Consider the following 27,950-nt stretch of genomic DNA (forward strand, 5'->3'; position numbering starts at 1 on the left):
GATGTACGGCTTCGTATCATGGAAGATGTCAGAGAAGATGAGATGGCTCTTGGAGTATTCGAGAGAAAAGTAAATAGATGGTACTGTCCGTGATATCGACGGCGAGTACCGAAAGAGGTATAATGAAGAGCTTTAAAAAGATATGAATATAGTGCATCGAATAAAACCCAAAGGTTCGTTGGCTAGGTCATCTTATGCGAATTGATGGGGACGTTCCATAAGCGGTGGATGGCGGGTGGATAAAGATTTGACATCAGTTATCCCGAAACAGTGATATTTGGCGTGACTTGTTGCGATAATGGCCACGTCACTGTGTTAGTGCTTATGGAGCAGTGCATAGTAAGACATAATACCAAAGTCGATATTCCTGACTTTTTAGGAGTCAAAAGTGTGTTTAATACTATTATTGATTCGTCACATGTGGTAAGGCCAGAGCAGAGCACAAACGGTGATACCAAAGTCAAATACATATATAGTAAAAAGTTTGGTTCCCACTGTAGACTTCTAAGGTATGACGCACAGGAGGGGGCAAAGTTAAGATTTAGCTATGAGTATCTCAAAAAATGTTTTTTCAATACCGAAAATGGACTATAGTATGATCGAAGACGTGTCCCACAGGTAAACTTATAACTGAAATATTTTTGAGCTTTTATCTGAGCTTTGACCCCTTTGCGATACGCTTTGACAGTCACCAAAATGTAATGGCGCCACGTGGGCTAATCTGTTTTTCGATAACTACTGTCAATTTATGTATATCTTTTGAACCAAGCCAAAAGGCAAAAGTTTTTTTTTGCAATACATAGGTACCCACTTCTAGATTAATCCACAATTTGATATAAAGTTCCATCATTAATGCCCCTATTACCGTTTACAACTCAACTTAGTTGGGTTGTAATTAAAACAACTCAACTTTAAGACAACTCAACTCCTGTTTGGTATTACGAATTACAACTTATTTCAGTTGAAATTGAATTGAGTTGCCAACTTCAGAAAGTGATGATTTGACAGATAAATAAACAGCTGATCAATTTGTGGCAGAAATTTAAGCATTTTCAAATGTGATTTTTTTATTAATATTATATGAAATCTATTTTATAATGACAAAAATGTTGGTGATTGACATTTCGCGAATACGGAAAACATTCGCGTGATCATTCCAATCCCTTGGAACTACCAAGCACCAAGTAAGAAAATGTTTAAGTGACAAACAAATAATGAGTTTCATATGAAGTTATTTTGCAGATTTGAAAGGAAGCATTTTACTCAGTACTAAACAAAATTAAGGACCATTTCCGCATACGCGTTCGTATTTTAAAATTATGCGCCATACTCCGATTCCTTGCTGACGGCAGCTATCAAATATGATGTGGAAATGATTTTGGTGTTGGACTGGTTTTAGATATTATTGAGGAGAATATTTGTGCGAAGTAGATTAAAACCCAAACAGAAAAAACTGTATTTTACTCAAATAGGATTCCCAGGAGTAGTGATAAGTATCAATGGGACTCGCATAATTATTTCACCTATTTTGGCTGCATCCGAACTGCGGCCAGCCTCGTCCAACTAAGGTCAAAAAGTTATTCAATGTAATTCGTTTAAACTTTGTTTTTTCTAGAAATGTGTACAAAATTGTTGATTATTGTTTGATTAAAAAAGGTTTAACTACCGGCTTTAAATGTTTTGCTTTTTTTTTGGTAACGTTTTATAAGCCCGTGCACCATCTAACTCTTATCAAAGGTGGTATCAAAAGACGGGTTTCCATCTCCGTTTTTAGGATTCGAGAGCGGAAATTAAAAATTTTATTTCTTTTGAAAGATATTTACAAAGACCCACAAAATGGCCCGAGAGGGTACCAAATATGTGGCCCGTTCCACAGTTTTTTTTTGCACAGAACATCTTTTTGCGTTGGCGGCCTTTGACCGCGATTCGTAAAAATAACTCTGGTTGAGTCCAACACCTTTCTGCATAGCTGTGTACAAAAAATCTGGCAAAATACAACAACCACATGAAATTAGATTTTATTAGAAATACAATTTTTAATTTTTGTGGTAATTCTTTACGACAGCATGACACTGCTAATACGTGTCCAAAAATATCGAGAGAGGTATTAAACGATGCGTCTTGGCATCAGTATTAATAATCCGAAGGCGGAAAATAAAAATTTTAACTCCTTCAAAAGATATTAAACAAAAACCGAAAAAAGACAACAACATTACAACAACCACATGAAAATCGCCAACTTCAACTACAAATATCTCCGGACAAGAGATAAAATGTTTCTTTTCCGCCTTCGGATTATTGTTCTCGAGATTAATACGCGTCTCGATATTTTTGGACGCGTATTAGCAGTGCCATGCTGTCGCAAAGAATTACAATTTTTGTTTTCGGATTCTTAAATCGGAGGTCGAAACGTGTCTTTTGATATCAACTTTGAACATCTTTGTTAAAAATTAAGTGGTGAACCGTCTTCTAAAACGTAACATTTTTTCAAAACAACTGCAAAATTGCATGAGACAACTGCTAGTAAGCAGTTGTAAGATTTTGACGTCTTTGACAACTACACCAACACAAGGTTGTAAACGGCAATGCCACAAAAAGTTGTAAGACTAGACAACTCAACCGAAATTTTTTTTGACAGGTTGAGTTGTAATCTGTAATACCAAATTGCGAAATTTCAACTCAACCAGAGTTGAGTTGTAAACGGTAATAGGGGCATAACCTTTCAAGTCGAAAATGAGAACATATCGGTACACAAATGACCTAGCGTCTAAATCGCCCTATATTTCTTAAGCCAAGCAAGATTCTATGAACTTTTTTCACCAATATATAGCTACCTTCTTGCAGATGTAGACACAATTTTATTCAAGGTTCTATCATTAACGGTTCAAGCGCTACGCGAGATATCCGGTTTATCGACAACTACTGATGACTAAACAGATTATGGAGTATGTATCTCAAACCAAGCAAAATTTCAAACTTTTTTCTGTCGCATTAAGAATGTAGATACTTCTTGTAGATTGAGCCACAACTTGATTTAAGATTCTACCATTAACGGTAAAGGGGCTACGTGGATTAATCGGTTTGTCGATAACTGCTGTCGACTTGTGTATATCTCTTGAACCAAGGCAAATGTAACGCCTAGTCAAAAGGTGTCTTAATCTGCAAATAGCTACCTATGTAATGCAAAACAACTTTAAAAGATCTTGCTTGGTTGAAGAGATATAAGGAATCTAGGTGCCTGGTCATTTGTGTACCGATAAATTTCCATTTTGCCTTCAAAGGTTAATGATAGAAGTTTAAATTAAATTGTGGATTAATCTACAAGTGAGTACATGTATATTGCAAAACAAAAACTTTGCCGTTTGCTTTTGTTCAAGAGATATATACAAACCGTCAGTAGTTATCGAAAAACCGAGTAGTATTTAAGGGACAATTAAACTTCCTTAACCCTAACGCCATAGTCATAACCATATTTACTTATCCATATCAAATTGCCATCAGTTATTGGTGCCTAAACCTAAAAATGAAAATTACATAAAAATGAAGAAAACGCAAATAATTACAAACATATACCACAAAAAAGAAGTGTCTTAATCAAAACGTATCCAAACCAATAAATAAAATCAACAAAAAGTTAGTTAATTGTCCAACTCAAATATTGTTAGGTTATGGATATGGCGAAAAACCAAAAACAAATTGGTTGGCTATGGTATGGTTATGGCTTTAGCATTATGGTATGGCACCATTAATCGATTACATTGATTTCCATAAGGTTGGTTCGATCAGCTATTTTATCTGGTTATGGATAAGTCACCATTAATTCGCCCTTTAATCAAATCGTGCCTTCATCTACAAGTAGGTATCCTTATGATGCAACAAAAAAATTTGTAAATTTTGCTTGGTTCAAGAGATATACACAATAATCGGTTTAGTTCGCAGTGGTATAGGTATCTAATATAATGTACAGCTAGGATTTAGAAAATCTTGCTTGGTTCAAGAGATAAAGTCCCATTTTCTCCTTGAAGGGTTAATGATGGAACATTCACCCTTATTGTCATTGTCGTCGTCGTCACTGAACGACGAAGACGTGCTAAATTCGGTATTGCCATAGGCGTTTTCGATAACTATTAACGACTATCGACACATGTTTGGTATTGGCTAAGCAACTTTGCTGTCGTCGTCGCCCTCACATGACGTCATTTTTGTCGACGCTGTTTTTACTGCCGAAAGAAGGAAAATTTGTAAGTAAAACATTTCTTTTTTAATTAATTAAATATACAAACATGTAATATGCATCATGGTATGCATTGTTTTTTAGATATTCAAAATAAAAATAACGAGTGCGTAACAATTCGGGGTTCCTGTAGCTGGGCTAGGAGAAATCGGGAGTTATTTCTGATATTTTTTGTATTGAGTTTAATCCTCTTTATTATTTTCGTCAGTAGAGCTCGCACTACTGTCATAATAAAACATTTTTGTAAAATCTTGAAATGAAATTATTGTATTTTTTAGACCAAGGGAATTTTTGAGTTCAATTTAAAGCAAAAACATTAGTTTTTCTTTTTTTCTCCGACGCGTTTCGACACGTTATTGTGTCTTCTTCAGAGAGACTATGTATTTATTTCGACAAGAAAACATAATTAGAAAATATTTTTCTAAATTATAGTACATACATACCATAACATAAATTGTAGACTGCAAATTAACTACACATTTTTACAAAAATATATACACATAAACAAAATTTTTACATTTAAAAACCATCTACACTCTATCCCAGCTGTTCGTCAATTGTTGGTTATTACACATTTGTATGCACAGCTGATATTATCTACATCCTCTTTGTAGTTCATTGCATTATTTATCTGCTGTTGGATTCGAAGACCTTCCAACGTTAATCTTTTCTTTATTTTGCTTTCCACATCTATTATTCGTGTATTGTCGAAATGAAATATTTAAACAAATCTCAATTCGCGTAAAAAGATACAGAAATTGTAAAAAAAATCGAACAGCTGATCAAGAAACGGCAGAGATGGTACATTTTCCTTTCGTTTTATCGATAAATTGTCGTCGTTGTCTCAACAAGCTTCCCTGCAAAAATCGCGAGTACTCCATGCATGCATTTATGGAGTACTCGCTTTGGACCACCCAAGTGCTACAAAGTTAACTACAATTCATACAAAAAATATGGTCCAATTAACATTGCGATGTCCTAGGACTGGACCATATACTCCAGCTCCGCGTTACATCAGAGTAATCGATGGAGTACCCACAGTTCAATAAACATACGTTAAAAACGAGCAATGATCGGCTTACAATATGTTCGTGTAGAAACATGAGTTGGTCCATTGCTGCATTACAGTGGAGTATACTGGTAAGTGCTCCAGTGGACCACATGATCCAACGATTTTTACAGGGTTAGCCAATACCGATTTGGTGTCGAAGTAACGACGACGTCGATACGATGTGACGCCGACTGAAAAACGATGTCGACGATGACAATGACACTAATGCGGTAGTTACTCACGAACGTACGTACCAAAAACGTGTCAGCTGACACGACCTATCTTATGAGTGTGCAATGTAAACGAAAACTCACCGACGTGCAACGCCCGTACGTACGCAGCCCGGAACGTAGAAATCAAAACAATTTTGATTTTTTCCGTAAGAACGTGTCAGCTGATCGCTCTCTCACTAGACAGAGTTGCCTAGTAAACTTTTGTGCGCTAATTTTTAACCGTTTGCAATTTTATGCAAAAACACCTAATTAAAGTTTGAAAAATTGTGAAAATAATTCGAAATAATTATGTAAAAGTGCTGATTATAAATATGTAATCTATTTATACTTATTTAATATGTATTCCGGCCTTTTACAATATCAAAAATTAAATTGGAAAAAGTTGATGTTTCCATAAGCATACATGCAAAATGGTCAATGGCAACAGTGCTTATCTGTAAACAATACACACACAAATATCTTATGTACATGTACACAGACGCACACATTGATTCCTACGGGCTTGAGAGTTCGGTCAAACGTGCTTCGTACGACAAACGTCCTTACGTACGGTACACGTCGGTGGGTAACTGCGGCATAAGGGTGATTATATCAAATTGTGCATTAATCTACAAATAGGTACCAATATACTGCAAAAACAACTTTGTCATTTGCCTTGGTTCAAAAAATATACACAAATTGACAATAGTTATCCATAAACCGCTTAACCCACGCAACGCCGTAACCGTTACGGCTTTTAAATTACTGTCAGCTTTGGTGACTTAAGGCCTTTATCACCCACTTCGGTGGCGCTAACTTTATTCTGGCAGAAACCTTTCGATAATCTGTCAGGTAGAGTATGAGGTAGTGCATGGTGGAATCAGCAGGTGAAGTAAATAAAAAAAGACAGAAGATATGCGCTATCTGAAACGGTTGACGATCAGAAGAGGGTACAATTTTTACCCGCTTTGGAAAAATTGGACTAGCAAAATAAATACATTGCTAAGAAAGCCATTACAGGAACTGCTTTTTTCAGCATATCAGTGCCATCATTCGGCTATCTGAAAATTGTTCGCCAATGTTGTCCCCCAATGCATTTTTCAGGATTAAAAATGCCACTTTTAGAACTTTTTTACATAAACTATGAGGTGAATATCGATGGACCTTTACTGGATTTAATTGCAGAGATTCATCATTTGGGTATCTTTGGTGTTGGCTTCCATAAGTAAGGCCATGCTAAACTAACACGTCAAAATTTTTGATGTTTCCATTATATATTTTAAATTTGTTCCCAAAAAAATTTAAACAGGTCTTTGTTAAAACAAATTATTTGCATTCACGTCATATTCAATCAAGGATGTTCCCCTGTACAGTACTACTGAAGACTTTTGAATAATGCTTTTCCCATTCCTACAAGAACACCAAAATTGTCGTATTGTACCTTATTTATGAAAATAATTCACTAAAACAATGGTATTCTAAATATACAAAAAAAATTAACTCATTGTTGCTGTTTTGCCCTAAAAATCAGACCACTAAGATAAGAGGAATAACAAAGGTAACATTAGTAATCTTCTATATATATAAAAATAAAATTCTGTGTGTGTGTGTGAGTGTTCTCTATGGAAACGTATTTCCCAACCTTCAAGACAAAGGTTTTTCATATTTCAGAACTAAGAATTTTATATTAAAAAAATTTTTTTTTCAATTTCACGTGCGCCACTGGGTGGTGCGACAAATTTTGTATGTCAGCAAAAGTCACTCATACGCCATGTACGTACTTAAGTGCAGAACTTTTGTTTGGTCATAGCATTGAATTCACAAAAAGTTAAAGCGATTGCATTGAGTAATATAAAAGTTTTTATTAAAATTAAGCATTCCATTGTAAAAATAGCTGTCTATATAAGATGACAGAGAAAAATTGTGCAGCTGAAATATTTTGATTAAGTTATGAGATTTTGAGTATGAATTGTGTGTGAGAAAATAAAGCAAAGAATGATAAATTAGAGGAATGAGGGATCTAAGAAAAAAGAAGAGAGAGATAAGGAAATTATAAAGGGTAAGAATGAGAAAAATTGGAAGATACATTTTGAAGAAGATCAATAAAATCTTATATACTGATTGCTTGACATTAAGTAACAGGAAGGATTGGTATCTTATTTAGATTGGTATCTGCCCAACCCGAGCAACGCCGGGTACCCTGCTAGTACATCATAAATTCAACTATAGAATTTTTAGGAAATCTTCTGATTAAGTTTGCTATATATTAGAAGGGTATATGTTTTAGTTCCGACTCTCAACGACAAATCAACAAAGCGGATGAACATTTTAATGAATTTTTAGCGGATGAAAACACATTTAAGAGTACATAACGATCACTTCCAAATTTGACTGTAAAACTTTTCAGCGAACCCGAACCCCATTTAAGTTCACGAAAATACATAACTAAATAACTGATGTACATACTATATATGATTAACACATCTTTCTTTTATGTCCGGTTTTTGAACAAAGCAGTTTCTGGAATGGCTCTCGTTGGAAGGTATTTATTTTTCTACTCCTATTTTTTCAAAGCGGGTAAGAATTTTACCCTCTTCTGATCCGCGAAAATACATCCTCTTCCGTTTCAGATAGCGCACATCTTCTGTCTTTTTTTATTTATTTCACCTGGTGATTCCACCATGGGTAGCGCTCTTTCAAAAGGGAATGCCAAAACACAGTCAAATGGGGGCAGTGGCGGATAAGATTTGGAACTACCCCTCTATGTTTGTAACATTCGAAAAAATATATTCTGGTATCAACCAAACTACCTCGGCGGAAATTAACATACATTTTTGAATAAAAATATTCCATGTATTGTTTTTAGCCTTCGCGCCTGTTGATTGTAGACGCCTCTTTTCCCTTGTTTTGGTCTTTCATCATCGCCATACGTGGCGAAGTTGATTCTTACTTACTTACTTAATTGGCGCTTAACCGTTTAAACGGTTATGGCCGTCCAATAAGGCCCGCCAGTCGCTTCTTCTCTCTGCCAACTGGCGCCAATTGGTCAATTGGTCACACCAAGGGACTTTAAATCGTTTTCCACCTGGTCCTTCCAGCAGAGTGGGGGCCGCCCTCTTCCTCTGCTTCCATAGGCGGGTTCCGATAAAAATACTTTCTTAACCGGAGCGTCATATCTCATTCGCATAACATGGCCTAGCCAGCGCAGCCGCTGTGTTTTAATTCGCTGGACTATTTTGATGTCTGCGTAAAGCTCGTACAGCGCATCATTAAATCTTCTTCGGTTCTCGCCATCGCCAAGGCGTAGAGGTCCATAAATCTTTCGAAGAACTTTTCTCTCGAAGTTGATTCTCTCTATTTAAAAGCCCTTTTTTTTTTTATTGGGTAAAATCCCTCAGGACAAAATAAAAAATGCTGCAACCCACTGTGGTAGCACGATTTTATATCAAATATCATAATGCCAGTGAAAATCAAATGGTTAATATGGCGACCAAAATCATCGAGTACAACTGCCGCTAGTTCGCTAGTTTCAAAAGAAAACAAATTTCTTTCTTTTCTTGTTTTTGGTTTTTTCTGTTTTATTTAAATGTATCTTATTAAAAACTAATCAATAATAGGCATATATATTATATATATATTTTTTTTTTTTTTATTTTCTGTTTTATACATTTTCGTTTCGAAGGAAAATTATATAGAAAAATAAACATGACTTAGTAGTATAATTTTTTGTCTTATTTTTCTTTTTTTTATTAACATTTTACAAATTTTTAGTTCACGTTTCGCTACTCAAAACAAATTTTGTATGCTACATATTTTTTTTAACTTCATAGCGTAAAAAAAAAACACAGCTTTTCATTTTGATCATTTTGAAACTTTAACTTAAAATTTTGAAGATGAAACAATTTCTTTTGCGTCTAATTTGATCTTATCACAATTTGCAACGAAATGTTTGTTACTCGAAAAATACATGAAGGTTAGATAAAATTCGAACTTGCATAAAAGAAAATATAAAAAATTTGTCTTTTTGTAGTCGTTTTAAAAAAAATATATATGTTTTATTAATTTCAAACATTTTAGCAAGAACTTAAAACCAGCAACACACACTTTTCCATTTTCTTGAAAAACTTCAATGCGACGAAGAATATCTGACTTATTTTAAAAAACTTTTCGAAAAACTTCGAAATGTATACTTAAGAGTTTTAAAAATCTTTTGAGTATACAGTTTAGTGTTCCAACTAATTGTGGTCTATGAAAGTACAAGTGTGGCAGTTTTCACAAATTCGAAAAGTTTTCTAATTTTTTTTTCAATCTTAATCAACACGAAGTTATTTTTTTTATTTTTTATTTGAAAGAAATTATGAATTTTATAAAAATCAATGTAAATTTCAACTTCATATTTATACTTTGGTAAATTAAAATTTAATTGGACCACAAAACCGCAAACTCAAAAAATGCAAGTTTCCTGAATTTTCGATTTTTTTTTTAAGTTTTTTTTTGCGCCATATTTCATTGAAGTATTTTATTCAACTAACTAAAACAAACAAGAGAAAAACCCGATAAAATATAAAAAGAAAGTTGCTGTTATTTTTGTGCACACAGGTGTACATATAGACTATGTAGATGTGTGAGATTTTTTTTGCATTTATTTATTAGTGAATATACATATATAACTTTTAGTTTAAGTTTTCAAAATTCGCGATCACAAAATAGATGATGTTAATAATGAATTAAGCATGGCCATAATATTTTTGGTTTAAAAAACAGTAAAGTGGAGCGAAAATAAAAAGTGTTTGTTCGTTCTTTTAAAGCCATATTTCGTTACACAGCCAACTGCTTCAAATTAGTTCTCGCATCAAGTCTGTTGCAACAGATATTTATGCGAATAAGGTTGACCTCGATGTGCTGTAATTTGTTGTGTTAGGCATAAAGTTGAAGCTGGTACAACATCAAAACACACCGTTGTACGCTTCTCTGCTACTTGTTGGTATTGTAAAGTCTGCGATGGTCAAAAGATGTTGATACACCTTTTTCGCTCCACCCTAATGTAAAAAATTAGTTAATTTTATTTATATTTCAATGTTTGTAATAATTCATATTACATATATTAATCGATTTTATTTTAATTATAAGTTATTATTTATTTAATGTAAAACACTGTGCAACTGTTAAGAAAAGATACCACCATCAGGTATAACAATCATAAAAGTGAAGGAGCTCAAGTGAATTGGAGCACCGACCGCTTTATTCCTAATTTTTACAATCTTCTTTTTATAGATGATATAGGATTCAAAGTTTTGTTCAAGTTTACTTATATTAAACTGCCAGACCCAAAACGCAATACCCTATGCGCGATGAAGAGCATCGAACAGGTGGCAAATTTGTTCAAATGTCGTCAATTACATTTTTTTCGACTCTTTTAAAGAAAAAACTTCTTGAAATTTTGACCCTGAAACTATGCAAACTAATCTCGAAAGAAGTTTTCGAAAAAAATTTTAAATTCGAGAAAATTATATGAAAATTTCGAACTTTTTATTTGAAGTTCTCTTTATTTATTTTGAGTTTAGAGTTTTAGAGCCGAATCAATTTTAGTCTAACAAACAACAAATTTATAGATGTCTCAAAACTGACATTGATAATGTTTTCCCGCAGGGTCTTTTCGATTTTGTTCCATACAAAGAGTAAAAATAGTTTATATGGAGGAAAATCTGAAACACATTGTCAAAAATAATTGCAAAAATTTGTAAGATCTATATATAACTTGTAATTTGTTAGATTAACATTGGTTAGTCACAAAACTCCATACTCGAAAAACCTCTGGGAACTTCAAATAAAAAGTTCAAAATTTTCGACACATTAAGCTATCGAACAAGCTATGAATGACAAGGATCTAAGCCCAATGATCTTTCGTTGGATGCTATTCGTGATAAAGAGAAGAAAAATCAGATTTGAGCTGGGAGAGAGAACTGAGACAATTGTGATCATCACTAGGAAATGCTCTCAAGGGGGTGTACTCACTCCCACTCTTGTGAACCCTGTAATTGAAAGCAAATGAAAGTAATAAGAACATCTCGTATTGCAACTGCTTGATGCAATGGCGCCTACGCTCAGAGTCTCATGGAATTTTAAGGTGTTTGTTGTGTACAGAACGCTTTGCGAAACACGTAATCCACATATTGCCCTGACTTAGAAATCTGGATCACGGCTGGATCACAATTTTATGACCAAAAAAACGGGAGCTGATATATGTTCCAACGTAGTTTTGGTCCTTAAAAGAGTAATTCTGTTAAAATATATCGAGATTTGTTTGCTATCGTATGTTATAATCCCATTTAACTTATACGACTGACTTATCGCGTAATTTTCTTTTATATCGTATTAGATCCGTGATCGTATGTTACGATTCGGTCCCTGTAGTTTGTGAGCTGGAGGATGACACCATCGCTTCATATTCTCTGCGAATGCGTCGCTGTCATGTGAGTTAATCCCCTCGTGATATGAAGAGGTACTTAAATAAATTAAAAGGCTACACATTAGACTGGGTCGATTTATTAACCGATATCGCGCCATCGATTTTTCGATAGGATTTGGGCTCAGGAAAAAAGTTCCACTACGCATACCAAAAAAAATTATTTTCGAGCGTGCAAAATTTCATTTTTTTCCTATCGAAAAATCGATGGCGCGATATCGGTTAACTTTCGTCCATACAGATCGACCCACCCTAATGTACACACAGTAATAGGTTGAAAGCCCAAGCACAATACATCTAAATAATCGTCGCAGTGCATGGCGGGCTAATATTAATAACAATTTGAAATTTTTTATTGGGGCCGAGTGTTCTTATGCCTAGGAGCACTTTCACTGTAACATACTGCGTCTATGATTTCTTTTCTGTAAATTTTTTCGCACAGTGTTATTGCAACTTATTCTATTTTTATCATTTCTGAGTAGTTATTAATTTATCATTATTATTATTATTAATCTTAGTAGAGGGCTTAAATTAATACTTAGTATTTTTTAAGCGTTAACTTAGTAGCTTAATTTTAAGTTTTTGTTATTTTGTTTTTTATTTTTATTTAAGTTATTACAAATTGTTTGCTATTTTGTTTAGTTTGTTGTTATTATTTAATTATTACCTACTTTATATTAATTATTTTATTTATATTTCTTGCTGTTACTTATGTTACACGCTATTTTACATTTTTTTATTATTCACAGTATTAAAATTGTTTATTTATGTAGTTTCCTAAATTTTTCTTAGTATTTAATATATCATTTTTTCATTGCTACTTAAGAACTAACTATATATACATACATATGTGTCATAACTTATATTTTTTAGTCATATATTTAACCTGTCTCGAATTTTACAATTCTTTCCACTCCAAATTTGTTACTGTTACTAAGCATTCCTATACAAATTTTATAGAATTTCTCTTAGTGTATTTTATTATTTTTCTTTTATTGCGTATAAACTGACATAAACTTTTTTTTTTGTAGAAGTTCGTAAATAAAAGTAAATTTACGAATATATAATTATTTTTGTACATACACAAGCGAGCAAGAATATAGCAGTGACAATTTTTATGAATTTTCGTCAATTAAATACTTCTTGCATAAGTTTTTAACTGAAATAATGCAAACCAATCTCAAAAAAAATTTTCAAAAAAAAATTCGAAAATTCGACAAAATTTTACGAAAATTTCGAAGTTTTTATTCGAAACTCTGTGAAATTTTTTGTGTATGCAATTTTGTAACCCAACCAATTTTAGAGAAATTTTCCATTAAAAAAAAATTGTTCACGCTTTGTATGGAGGACATTCTGAAACACAGTTCGTGAAAAAGTTTCAAAAATCAATGTGAATTTTTAGAGACCTATAACTTAGGCTTGAATAGATTGGGCTACAAAATTGCATTTTCAAAAAATTTCAGAAAGCTTTAAATAGAAGCTTCGAAATTTTCTCAAATTTTCGAACCTTTTCGAAAATGTTTTTCATAATCGTTTGCATAGTTTTAGATACCAAATTCGTGGTAGTTTTTTTTTCTTGAACTGTCGAAAATAAAAGAAGCATTTAATTGTAGAAATTTGATAAAAATTGCCACCAGCTATTCTTGTGCATCGCTACATATATACAAGTACTACTGAAATTTACTTTATATATTAAATTTCTAGTTTTTAATTTTTATTTGTATTTAATTAGTTAACTAACTTATTCCCTATTTTATTATAATTATTTCTTTATGTGGCTTGTTTATGTTAATATATAGCGTGTTTGTATTTGACTGTGTACTTAATTTTATTAATCCTCGACTTCACTTCCATATAAAAACGAGCACTATATCGTAGTTTTAGGGTGAAATGGTTGAATGAAAAGTTTTCATTTCTGGTTTTTTTATCATATGAAAACATGTTTTCATATTTTTTCGTTGAATGACAACCGGAAGTCGTTCGAAAATTTGAGAACAATAAAATTCACTTCATGTTTTCACAGAACGAAAATCAACTCCCAGTAGGAAAGTGTGCGTTCAATGTTAGCATAGAGCTCATTGGAGCTGTGAGCTTGCTCGAGAGCAGAGTCGCACAAGGTGTGCATTACAACTCAGCTTCAACATGAATACTGAGCTCCATCACTTAACTAACATTTATTTCTGAAAATTAACGTTAATTCTGGCGGCCGCCATGGTTTCACGAGAAAAAATAACCAAACCAGTTTTAAAGCCAAAAAACAAAGAAAGGTAGGAAACCATGCACGGAGGAACAAACATCATGTATGCTACGCTTATCACTAAAAAGAGGTTGTCTCGTGATGAGCATTCTTACTGGGCACTGTCCTTTCACATTACGGAATAAACAGTTTGGCACGTTCCGTGTTTGTGCCTTCCGCACGCCAGATTAAGACTTCCAAATATGAGGAGCCACACAGCTATCATATCAAGATAGGCCTCAGAAAGCTTTAAGTAATTTATAAAACGATGGCAATACGTATAATTGATTGGGGAACGTGCACTTCATCCATGTTGATGGATTTCCATTAGTGAATTTCTGAAAAGCTCGAAGTCGTATTCGCCCAAAAGTATGCAATGCTTAGTTTTAAAGGTCTATCAAGTTTTAGCGATGCCGATTCCCAGAATACGAGAGCAGTTATCTCAGAGCTTTGGGTGCGTTCAAGCCGCAAAATAATAACAGCAGTATCGCTAAAGCGTTACTTAATTGATGAAATGTTGCTCATACTCAAACTGATAATATGCTGCAATAGCACAGAGAAAATTTTTATGTTCTGTTTGATTTGCTAGTGATGATCAATAGATTGTTGACATTTCCTTCAACGAACGCGCGTAGTCACCACAGCTGATAACACTTTTCCGAAGAAGGTGATGTTCTGTCATAAAAAGCAACACTGCTGCAACAACTGCAGCCCGAACAAACCCATGGTTAACCGATATCTGATCCCAGCTACTCTCCAATTCCCAGATCCCTTAATGGAAGTTTGGTTATGTTAGCTATACTAAATATTTAGCTTGTATATTGCCTGTGCCGACATGCAACTCTTAAGCTCGGTTTTTCAGTGCGAGTTTAAACTTCAGTTAAAGTTGACTTGAGTTTAACCTTGCCACAACGTAACCTTAACACAAAATTTTGCTGCTGCCTAAGTGGAAGGGCTAAACTCTAATCAAGTTTAACTAAAGTTTAATCTCGTAGTGAAAACCGAACCTTAGTTGCCGGAAATGTATAACCCGGTCGGCAACGTTTATAACTCTCTTCTCTCGCCTGTAGCGATATTTTAAGCTTGCATCGAAGATTTTAGTATTTAAAAATGACCATCGCCCAATGCAAAACTAAAGTTCCGTCTCATACTATTTAATGTATGTACATATATACAAATTCATCTCCGAGTATATTGCAATCATTCCAGTTTTGTTATGAGATTTACACACGCTCTAAATTTAATGCAATTCATTACAATGAAATTAATATAGAGTGTATTCTAAAAAACTTAGTTATTTAATAGGCACTTGAGCAATTATGTATATAACACAAAGTATTAAAGTAAAATTGGAAATATTTGAAAAAATGACGTACATACTCAAAACCAGTTTTTTTTTCATAAGGCTGACGACACCGTGCAAGTAAAAAGTAATGCAATAAACAAAACCACCACGAATTCAGTACAAGGTGATAGAACCCAAGGCAAATTTAGTACTTAAGGCGAAGCTATACAAGGTGATGGCGAATCGCCGTGCAGAAGAATGTCAAGTCAAAAGAAAATGTTCATTGATTTCGATTAATTGAACGGTTGTACAAGGCGTTGTATAGAAAATAATCAAGAAAAGGCAATCAGCTGTTGCGATAATAACACCTGGTACTGAATTCACCCTAGATAGAACCTCATCAGCTGATAGCTTGTTTTGCGATTTTTTCCAAGAAATCGGTCCAATTCGGTACAAAATAGTGTTATCCCATCAGAAGAAGCAGTCAGCTGTTATGATAACAACACCTTGTACTGAATTCGCCTTGCAGAGCATCTGGTGGTCTAGGATGTCAATAAATCAAAATAGCGCATATTTCCCTTTTATTTGACAATCTGCTGCAAGGCGTATTAGGTTTGAAATCGCTTTCCTACCACCGTGAAAAAGTTAAAAATTACAGACACAACCCCGCAGTACTTCAAAAGGACAAATCCTAAAAAAATTTTTGTTATTTGGTTTAATTGAATTTGCATTGGCAATATAAAATGAAAATGAAGAGTGTGACCAAATCTTGAAGCAAAGCGAATTTAGAACAAGACGATGACATGCGAGCTGTTTGCTTGTTGTTGTTGTTGTATTTGTAACTGATTGCTTGTTCTTACAATTTTCCAAGGCGAATCCATACCAGGAAGCGAATTCAACCAATTCGCCGTGCAGAAGATATAATCAAGAACATGCAATCAGCTGTTGGGATAAAAAAAAACCTGGTACTTAATTCGCCTTGCAATTTTCTTAGTAAAATCAAGAGATCGCGATGTCAGTTCCGAGAAATAAAAAATTGATTTCACATTCTGAAGTAAACGGTTCGGGTCGCTTTGCAATCGTCTCATGTGGATTCGCCTTGGCTTAAAATTGTAAAATCTTTGAAAGCAAACATCTTTCCACGCATGAAGTAAGAAATGTGTTGGCGAACACGTCTACTTTTTTACTTTTATAATTTTTCAAATAAAATATATTAAAAGGGGGTCCAATTTGGAACTTCGAAAGTCAACATCTATAGTTCGGAGAATAACTTCGAAAAACTAGGGAAATAGCTTGTTGCTTGTAAATTAATCTCTACAAAAAATACTCCGAAGGGAATTTGGAGACTCATCTTTGTGTTGGTGTGTTGTAAGGCTACAGAAAAAAATAGCGTGGTGCCAGATGTTAGCATCTACTTTGTTTACACACAAACAAGCCCACCCAACTAAAAATAATAATTCAAAACTAAAAGGTATAGTTGAGTTGGCAATCAACTTATGCAAACGCTTTATTCACTTAATTAAATAACAACTGCAATAGTACGAATATCAATGTGTTATACTATTATTAACCATTTCATCTTTCACCCATCTATTAAATGTATGCCTTTTTAATCATCATTAAAAATAAGGTGCATATGTGGGTGTAAATTTGATGAAAAATTAAATTAAAAATGGGTAAATCCAAAGCATTTAGAAATATAAAAAAAAACCCAAACATACATATTTACATATGAATTCACACAGCAATAAAAGAAGCTAACTGCAAATTGACTATACGTTTGGTGTTCAATAAATCAACGTGCACTATTATTTGACTATTTACTCTACTTTCTCAATTTCACAGCTAAAGTTTTTACAATGGCAACGTTGCATGACTTAAGAACCAGTTAATAGTTGACTTTTTGTAGCTAACTAAAAATAAGTTACTGCTTCGAATACCATCATACAAAAAAGTCAACTATTAGGTTAGCTTGTTTTTAGCAAATGATACTTTTTTCAGTAGGCTATAAATGTATAATATAGGGACATACATACATTGAAACTTGTTAATGAAACAAACTAATTAAATTAAATATTAATAGCAAAATACATATGTACATTAGACTGGGTCGATTTATTAACAGATATCCCGCCATCGATTTTTCGAAAGGATTTGGGCTTAGGAAAAGTTCCACTACGCATACCCAAAAATAATAATTTTCGAGCCTGCGAAATTACAACTTTTTTTTCGACTTTGATTTTTACGGTTTTTTTCATGACCTACTAAAAAAATGTTCATTTGATTGTAAAATTTTCATGTATACCCTGTCCGATTTGTATGGACGAAAGTTACCCACCCTAGTGTACATGCATACAAACATACTTATATTAATTATTTAACATATAGTACAGTTATGTTTATAAAATTACGTTTAAAACTACTTCACTTCTATATAAATTTTAGCATAGTATGCATGTATGTATTTATGTATGTATTTCATTTGTGGTATATGTACATATGTATATCATCAAAATTCATATTAAACAAAACATAATTCAAGCGCTTATTAGCCATTAAGAAAATTTAATCAAAAAATACGGTGCTTATGTTTGCCTCTTCATCTACTTTTTGTATGTATGTATATTAGACTGGGTCGATTTATTAACCGATATCGCGCCATCCATTTAGCGATAGCATTTGGGCTCAGGAAAAAAAGTTCCACTACGCATATCCAAAAAAATAATTTTCGAGCCTGCGAAATTTCATTTTTTTTTTACTTTTTTCGACTTTGATTTTTAAGGTTTTTTTCATGACCTACTAAAAAAATGTTCATATGTATACCTTGCCCGACCCAAAAATGTATGAAAAAAAAATATTTTTTAGTAGTTCATGAAAAAAAACTTTAAAAATCAAAAAAATGAAATTTCGTAGGCTCGAAAATAATTTTTTTGGGTATGCGTAGTGGAACTTTTTTTTACTGAGCCCAAATCCTATCGAAAAATCGATGGCGCGATATCGATTAACTTTCGTCCATACAAATCGACCCACCTTAATGTATACACATAAGTACATCTGGATATGTGTCAAATTCGTCTAGCATATTCAATTTAAATTAGTGCTTAATTATTTACATTTGCTGCTTAGCAGCATACAATTTTTGGACATTATTTGAATCTCCATAACAAGTATCCAGATGTACATACATACATACGTTTAAATGTACATATGTATGTACATATATGTGTGTGTGTTACTTATTAGCAAAACTTTATTTTTTTAGCATTTTTATATTACTACGTATAACTTTGCTTTCAACTTAATTTATTAACATTTTTTCGTAAAATTATTATTAATAATTTGTTCAAACATTATGAAGGTGCTATCGCGGAACCATACAAGGTGGCGGCGGGGCGACACACATACAAACATAAAAAAATGCCATGTACTGTTTTTATAATTCGTACTGCACCGGAAATTGAAGTGTCAAATCATATTAAAAAAGTACCTATCAGCTGAATTCCGGGCGTCTCCTGTTTGGCTCCGCCATGGAAGGTATCAAGGCTTTTATAAAAAAAATTAACAAATGAAAAAAAGCTTTCTATACCTGTGAGGAATTCTTGTTCTATGAAGTGGTAAAATGTAAAAAAAAAACATCCTAAAAAAATTATTCACATACATATATGAATTTTTTTTCATCTTCATCGTTTCGAGAAATGTGTGGCACTTATTTTTAGTTTGTCAGAGAGAAAATTTTTACAAATGTTCTGGCAAGTTTTGATCAAACACTCCTTTCTTCGGTAGTGTACCAACCACTTTGTTCTCGAGCTTGAGCTAAAAGTGAAAATCTAATTCTCTTTTGTACGGACTTAACCTTCAAAACTTTCGTAGTTGGAAATCGAAAAATTGGGTACTATCTTTTTAAATGAACTCATTACAAAAACAAAACTTGAAAAATATGAGCGTGATTAGCCTATTTTTTCAATTTAATAATTTTTTTAGTTAGTTAAAAAGTCGGTTGTGATCCAAGGCGAATTCAGTACCAGGTGTTGTTATCCCAACAGCTGATCGCTTCTTCTTGATTATCAAGGCGAATCTATACCAGGTGGTGTCAAAGCGAATTCAATCAATTCGCCGTGCAGATGAATGTCAAGTCAAAAGAAAGTGTTCATAGATTTCGATTAACTGACATTTTGTTGTACAAGGCTTTGTATGGAAAATTATCAAGAATAAGCAATCAGCTGATGGGATAACACCACGTGTAATGAATTCGCCTTGTTGATTATACAACGCCTTCGTACAACAATATGTCAATTAAACGAATCAATGAACATTTTCTTTTGACTTGACATTTTACTGCACGGCGCATTGGTTGCATTCGCTTTGACACCACCTGGTATGGATTCGCCTTGGACTGGACATTCTTCTGCACGGCGAATTGGTTGAATTCGCTTTGCCACCACCTGGTATGGATTCGCCTTGCTCAAAATCGAGTCGGAGCTAGTTGTAAAACCCAGAACAAGTGTGTCAAACAAAAAAGCAATAAAAATAAAAAAAGATAATTGATTACTGCATTAAAAAAAACTTTCTTTTGACTAGGGGTGAGACTATCCGAATAAAAATTATTCGAATAATAAACTCTTTTATTCGCCAGGTATTCGTAATCCGAATAATATTTATTCGGCTTTTTTATTCGTTTATTCGGATAGTACTATCCGGATAATGCGCACTACTTCGAATAGTAAAATAAAAGACATTGCGTTTATGTTACGCTCATCGCTTGTGCAGATGAGCATGCACATATATTTATGTGTGTATAGATGCATATATGCATATATTTTTGTTTGTTTGGGGTTGCTTTGTAAAATATTCATTTATTTAGTTACATACATATATTTACGTAACCAAAGTTGTGCTTGAGGCTTAAGCTAGAAATAGTTATCGGGGTCGTTTACAACTGTACTGATCATAGAACTTTGTTTATTAGTAAACAGGTGTGGAAATGGTAATATGGTAGGGATTTTTGTTTTCCATATACATACATATATACATATGTATATATGTATGTATGTAAGTTGTATGGAAAATTTTTGTTTTGATATCTTTTGGTTTGTATAAACATCTAATTGGTCACCATTAAAAAAATAAGTTTACATGTCATTGTCAACATTTTTTGCGGTCTGATGGATCAAAAGTTATTTAAATTAGATTCAAAGGAATCTGCAAGAATACAACATGTACATATGTTAGAATATGCTTATATGCACATTTGGGTATTTATATTACAGCGTTTAACGCGTTCAAGGACAATCAAAATTTTAAGGAGCGGCAAAAACAGACAGACAGCCGTTTTTGAAACTAGTCACTAATTCCACTAGAATTTTGTTACGTTTAAAATGGATTGCTTCAAACTTTATTTTAGGAAATTTTTTTCCAAAGTTTTCATTAAGTTAACATTGACCTTAAATAACTTTTGATCCATCAGACTTCGCAAAAAATGTTGACAATGACATGTAAACTTATTTTTTTAATGGTGAGCAATTAGATGTTTATACAAACCAAAAGATATCAAAACAAAAATTTTCCATACAACTTACATACAAACATATGTATATATGTATGTATATGGGAAACAAAAATCCCTACCATATTACCATTTCCACACCTGTTTACTAATAAACAAAGTTCTATGATCAGTACAGTTGTAAACGACCCCGATAACTATTTCTAGCTTAATGCGGCAGTTACTCACGAACGTACGTACCAAAAACGTCTCAGCTGACACGACCTATCTTATGAGTGTGCATTGTAAACGAAAACTCACCGACGTGCAACGCCCGTACGTACGTAGCCCGGAACGTAGAAATCAAAACAATTTTGATTTTTTCCGTAAGAACGTGTCAGCTGATCGCGCTCTCACTAGACAGAGTTGCCTAATAAACTTTTGTGCGCTAATTTTTGACCGTTTGCAATTTAATGCAAAAACACCTAATTAAAGTTTGAAAAATTGTGAAAATAATTCGAAATAATTATGTAAAAGTGCTGATTATAAATATGTAATCTATTTATACTTATTTAATATGTATTCCGGCATTTTACAATATCAAAAATTAAATTGGAAAAAGTTGATGTTTCCATAAGCATGCATGCAAACTGGCCAATGGCAACAGTGCTTTGTTGTAAACAATACACACACAAATATGTTATGTACATGTACACAGACGCACACATTGATTTCTACGGGCTTGAGAGTTCAGTCAACCGTGCTTCGTACGACAAACGTCCGTACGTACGGCACACGTCGGTGGGTAACTGCCGCATAAGCCTGAAGCACAACTTTGGTTACGTAAATATATGTAACTAAATAAATGAATATTAACAAAGCAACCCCAAATAAACAAAAATATATGCATATATGCATCTATACACACATAAATATATGTACGTATAAATATATGTGCATGGTCATCTGCACAAGCGATGAGCGTAACATAAACGCGATGTCTTTTATTTTACTATTCGAAGTATCCGGATAGTGCGCACTATCCGGATAGTACTATCCGAATAAACGAATAAAAAATCCGAATAAATATTATTCGGATTATTTGAAACGAATAAATTTATTCGTTTATTCGAATATAATTCGAAAATAATCCCACCACTACTTTTGACTTTGTGAGTGAGTGCATGGGTAGTGCATGATTATTTGTTAATATTATTGTTATTCTTGTTTTAAAATTATTGTAATTATTACTACTCTTATTATATTATATTATCACTACAGAGCAATTCATATAAACTTATAAAGGTCTCTTATAAACCAAAAATTGGTTTTTTATGAATTTGTGAGGCATTTTTAAAGGTTATACGAATTCAGTTGATATTTTTATTGTAATTATTATGTTATATTATCATTATTATGTTATTATTTGAGTGGAGCAAAGTAAGCAAACAAATTTTTAATTTGTTCGAAGACGGAACATGCATGCGGCTTATGAATGCGTAGTAGGTCTGGTACTCTAGTAAGCGACGGAACACCAAAAAAGGTAAATAGTAAATAAAAAAGTTTGCGATTGCTAAAGGAATAGTTTGTGGGTAAGACCACGTTTCCACATGCACTAATCTATAATGAATCCACAATAGTTAATCTAGGCGTCCTATCTCAAGGTACTGTAGTATATTAGCTGTCAAATTCTCACGTTTATCTTTTACTTCGTGCTTCCATCTAGAGATGACACCCTAGAGATGGTTCCAGGCCTAAGAATAAAATGATTAACACACGCTATTGTGAAGTACGTGATATTGAAGTATAATTGTACTACTCCAAAAGTAATATATATAAAGCCCAGTTTGCAATACTGAATGTCGGACTGATTTATTCAACAGTTTGTTGATAGTATTTAAAAAAATTTAAAAAATTAAATTGTTCAAAGTTTTTCAAAAATATTGTCCTACTGCCAAACCTTATAACCAGTTTTACTAAACATAACAGGTAAATCTATTAATGAAGACAAAGCAAACAAATAAAAAAATTGGTTTTTCAAGAAACAATTATGGTTAAAAACTAATAATATGTTCTTGTTTTTCGCTCCACCCTAACACAGTATTATAGATATATGTACATAATTCACATATGAGTTTCCTGATTTGCTCTTAGATTTTATACCAATTTGCTTATATAAATTAGTTAACTTATTAATTAGTACCGCCGGTAGGTACAATTTAACTTAATCAAATAGAAAATATATGTGTATTTTATATATTAAATATTATTATAAATTTTATTATCATTTCTTATTTATATATATGTACATATATTTATGTTTTTAAGACTATTCTGACAGCGATCTAATTACATTCATACGTAAATATATACATCTTTTTAAATGTACATATTAAATATCATCGCTAAATTGGCATTGGTCATTTCGTGAAACAGCACACACACACAAACGCGCGCGCATACTAATTCAAAGCGAAAAATGAAAATTGAATTTGACCTATAAAACTAAACTATGTTGGTGTATTTGTTTTTCTAGGTGTAAAAATTACATGTATATATGTACTAATGCGTGTAAAAAAATAACCGACCAAATTATTTGTCAAATTTTTCAATAATTTTCTTCTTTTTAATATTCGTTAAATGTCAAAAGAAACAGTACTTTAATGAATTTTTTAACGAAAACTATTGAAACCAATTTCGAAAATAGTTTGGAAAAAAATTTGAAAGTTTTTAGATATATATTCTTTCTATTGAGGAAAATAAAAAACATCCTTCGGAAAATAAGTTTTCCAAAATCAATACGAATTTTAAGGCTTCAAACTCAAAAATTTCCTTAAATTCAGGGTAAAAATTTCAGCATTTTCATTAGAATTTTTTCGAATGCATTTTTGAAATACTTAAGGCTCGTTGGCTCAGTGGTATTTTGTATATAGCAACAAAACCTTTGAATGCCATAATTTACAATTTTTCTTTGTAAACGAAAACTATTTACATCAATTTCGAAAACATTAAGTTTTCCTTTCAAAATCAGTTTCCTTCCAATGCAATCAATTTTTTAGCACGTTTTCGAAGAAATTAGACAATTTGAAAAGTTTTTAAAAAGCTTTATTAGAATTTTCAAAACGCGTAAACCTTTATAAAAACAAAACCATTAAGAAATTGCCTGATTGGCAGTTTTTGGAATGATGCCATCGCAATATGCCAGTAAATCTGTCTTTCTGTTCAGTTATTCATTAATAAAAAAAAAATAATAATAATGAAATAAGACTTATTATTACCTGACAGACTTATTACGAAATGCAATCACCCCGGAATGCTATCCATGCATTCCCATTCCTGAACTAACACTTTTGGATTGCAGCGTTTATTCCTTTTTTTGGAATAATGAATGAACTTTTAAAAGCCATTATTACTTTTTGATAGTCCACAGTAATTATTTCTTTATGCATTCCTGTGAAATAAAAAAAAAAAATTCAAAGCATTCCGCAAGTCAATATTATTATAGAAAAGCAAGAGGAATGCAAAGGTTTATGGAATGCATTCCTTCGAGTATTGCAGTCGCATGAATGCAATTCATGTAATACAAAAAGGGGAATAAAAAAGGAATAATTAGTCTAATGCAAAAAAGAATAATGACTAAAATTTTTTGTTCAGTATTTCGGACTAACAAAAAAGTGTTGCAATCCTCTAGGACTGCAATCAAAGGAATAATTAATTCAAATGGAATGCATTTCTTAACAACTCTGTTACCTGGTGTTAATTCTTAAAAATTTAATGAAACTTTTTCATTGTTATTCAGCTCCCTACGTTACGGAGTGGTGGGGAGATGGTAGGTATGTTATTTGTAGTAAAACTTATTAGAGGGATGGTAAATATCCCTTTTCTGCTTGGTGACATTTTATTTAATGTTCCCTTTAGACCATCTAGACATTTTCAACCGCTTCATATAAGCACATGCAGATCGAATTTTGAAATGCACGAACCATTTCGTTATCTGTGTACTGACTTCAATAAGCACTGCAAAAACATTGATACGTGTGACTCACTCCACGTAATAAAAAAAAATATCTGCTCACTACCTTAAATACACGATGATTTGGGTGGGTGGCTTGGAATCACTTCCTTTCCAACCTCCCACTCTTATCGCCAGCTCCAGTAATTTTGGGCAGGTGGCTTGGAATCACTTCCTTTCCAACCTCCCACACATCGCAGCCCTACTTGTTGTGTGTCAAAAATACATCAGCTGCTCGAAATCACGTCCATTCCGACAGCACTAATAATCAATTCCCGTTGCTCGGCATCACAGTTCATCCCGACAACTGATTTAATAATATTTATACATACATATTTTATAATATAATTTTGTTCACTTTGTATGCTTCTGTAATTTATCTGGAATCCGTAACTATATTTAGTCTGATTAATTGTTAAATTTGTAGACTAATAAATAAATAAATATGATGCAATTTATTTTAGTCTAACAAAGTCAAAGTTTGAGGTCTCCGAAATTCGCATTGCTTTTTGACAATTTTTTTACCGAAGTGCGCTTCACATTTTCCTTCATATAAAAACGAAATTAAGAACATCTGGAATTTTTTCAAAAACGCTTTCGAAATTGGCATAGTGTACAAGTACAAGTGTGTTGACTTCTTTCTGACAGGCACTCGCTTAAGTGAGCATAACGCGAAAAGCTGGATTGCCATTGTTGTTTCGGTTTAAAATGGTCAATTAGGGTTCTGTGCAGAGATGTAAAAGATTGAAACAGGGTTTATGTAGTCACAAAAGTGTTGCTCCTGTTCCACAGCATTTTAATTTTATATCATGGCGAAAAGTATTCAGTTCAGAGTTATTGATTTTCATTACATGTTTAATTTATTACGGAGGGTTACTCCTTTAAGTGTAAAAAGCAGAGAATTATTGTGAAAAACTTTTTAATTTGAATTTCTGTACCCAAGCTCACTATATTTGTGTAACACAAGAATCTGGAGGTCAATTCCTTAACTATGAAAAACTGAAAAATGTACACTTATTGAGAACTCATTTGCACACACAATCTACACTTTGAAATTAGTTGTGTTTTTATGCAAACAATTTTGAAACTAAAAACAAAATTTTCATTTGTCAGAAAAAATCATATATGTATGTAATACTCCTATATTGTTAATAGAAAATGTTCGCAATGTGTTTTGAATTCGAAATCAAAACAAGACAGCCTACAAAATTTTTGTGATTGTAGCAGCATAAGTGTGACAAGAAAAAATTTTAATTTAGGTACATTCGATTATTGAATACAAAAACAAAAACGTTTAAACAGCAATATATCGGCACTATGATGTTTGGGAATGTACCTAGCCTTTTGTAGAAATATAGGAGTATTACGTATATGGAAAAAATAAAGAAAAAACGGCCTAATGTCAAAAAACCCTATCGGAATACAAACTGGCTTGTTTGTTTTTAATGAACTACGTTGTATTTTTCTTGTATTTCGTTATTTTTTTCAAATATAGTTCAGACACTTACACCACTACTGAAACCTTATTGGCTCCCTCGACAAAAAATATAACAGAAAATATAACTAAAAATACATAGAAAATAAATTAGTGTCATATAGGAGTTTGATTTGTTTATACTTGCAGCACCATTTTGTGTGAACAGCCTTAGAAGTGAAATTGTTCCATGTTACACGTGTGGCGCTTTATATTTTGACTCTAATTTAAATAAATTTTGCTTTCCGTATGTTTCCGCATTGTTGCAGGCTACAAATCTTCTAGTATTCTTATTTCCGCGGAAATATATGCAACTATTTCATCTGTAAATACTACAAAGTTTTATTAAATTATCGAATGCAACTCAGCTTGAAGTACTCTTACGTACCAAAAATGCAACTCTAGACCTGAGATTTGCATCAGGTGAGCGAGGCTGTTTGTAGTTTTGACATTTATCGCTTAGTTGACACACTTGTATAGGTACACTATGGATATTGGTTGTTTTTTGTTAAGCTGGAAGGACACGTACTGCTGAATGTGTTAAAAAACAATTTTTTTGAGCAATTTTTTTATTTTTATTATTAAATAACAAAAGTACTCAACTGTTGCAGAAAACGTTAATTCTCAATTTAAATTCCAACACAGTTGAACATATGAGGCCAAACGTTTTTTGAAATTTCAATTTTCTACTTAAGTAGAAATTGAGAAAAGCATTTCGATGCCATTTCGTGCCGGTCATGTAGGAGGTGAGTTTGAGAGTATAAATTTTCCGAACTTGAGAAGTAATGCCTTTTGGTTTGTGAACGCTATTAAGAGTTATTTGAGACGCGTTTGAAAACTAACATTTGATATTTTAGAATAAAGTTAATTAATAATATATTAAGTAATTGCATATGAAAATAAGATTGAACACAAATGTTTATTGGGTATGTAAATGATATGAACTCAAGGCGAATCCATACCAGGTGGTGGCAAAGCGAATTCAACCAATTCGCCCTGCAGAAGAATGCCAAGTCAAAAGAAAATTTTCATAAATTTCGATTAACTGACATGTTGTAGTACAAGGCGTTGTATGGAAAATAATCAAGAAGTGGCAATCACCTGTTGGGATAACAACACCTGGTACTGAATTCGCCTTGATATGATTTAAAAAATATGCTTTAAACTTCTTGACACCCAAAAGAAAGCAAAATAGTAGTAAAAATTGCTGTAGTAGTAAAAATATGTACAGATTAAATATGTGTTGTTAAAACTAAGATTTCTAAGCAAATTAAAAAAGTAATTTACCAACAGATTGTTCTAATTTTTTTAGCCCCCACCTAAGATTGAAAAAAAAATTAATACAGTTGAAAAGATACTACTTGTAACTAAAACGCGAAAAAATATAATACATACATACATGTATAAGAGATACATATTCATTAAGAGTAAACGCTTTCGTATACTAATAAAATCAATATTCTTAACAATTTTCTAACATCCTAATAACTGTATTATA

The 27,950-nt window shown here is 32.7% G+C and overlaps 1 protein-coding gene and 1 long non-coding RNA gene across 14 annotated transcripts in view; one reads left to right on the top strand and one right to left on the bottom strand.

Moving 5' to 3' along the window:
- Positions 1 to 850: 850 nt before the first annotated feature.
- Positions 851 to 1,677, top strand: LOC137254508 (uncharacterized). The gene is made up of 2 exons (XR_010954013.1): positions 851 to 1,184; positions 1,243 to 1,677. It is a non-coding gene; the product is annotated as an uncharacterized lncRNA (long non-coding RNA).
- An 8,562-nt stretch (positions 1,678 to 10,239) lies between these two features.
- Positions 10,240 to 27,950, bottom strand: part of Larp4B (La-related protein 4B) — a 114,086-nt gene continuing 96,375 nt past the window's right edge. For 7 of the 13 annotated variants that reach the window (XM_067787492.1, XM_067787490.1, XM_067787489.1 and 4 more), the window contains one exon: positions 10,240 to 27,290. The gene's annotated coding sequence lies outside the window, so the exon portion shown is untranslated. The remainder of the gene's footprint in view (positions 27,291 to 27,950) is intronic. The other 6 variants (XM_067787486.1, XM_067787483.1, XM_067787485.1 and 3 more) reach the window with 6 other exon arrangements.

Source organism: Eurosta solidaginis, chromosome 5 (assembly GCF_040869045.1).
Source record: "Eurosta solidaginis isolate ZX-2024a chromosome 5, ASM4086904v1, whole genome shotgun sequence".
NCBI lineage: Eukaryota > Metazoa > Arthropoda > Insecta > Diptera > Tephritidae > Eurosta > Eurosta solidaginis.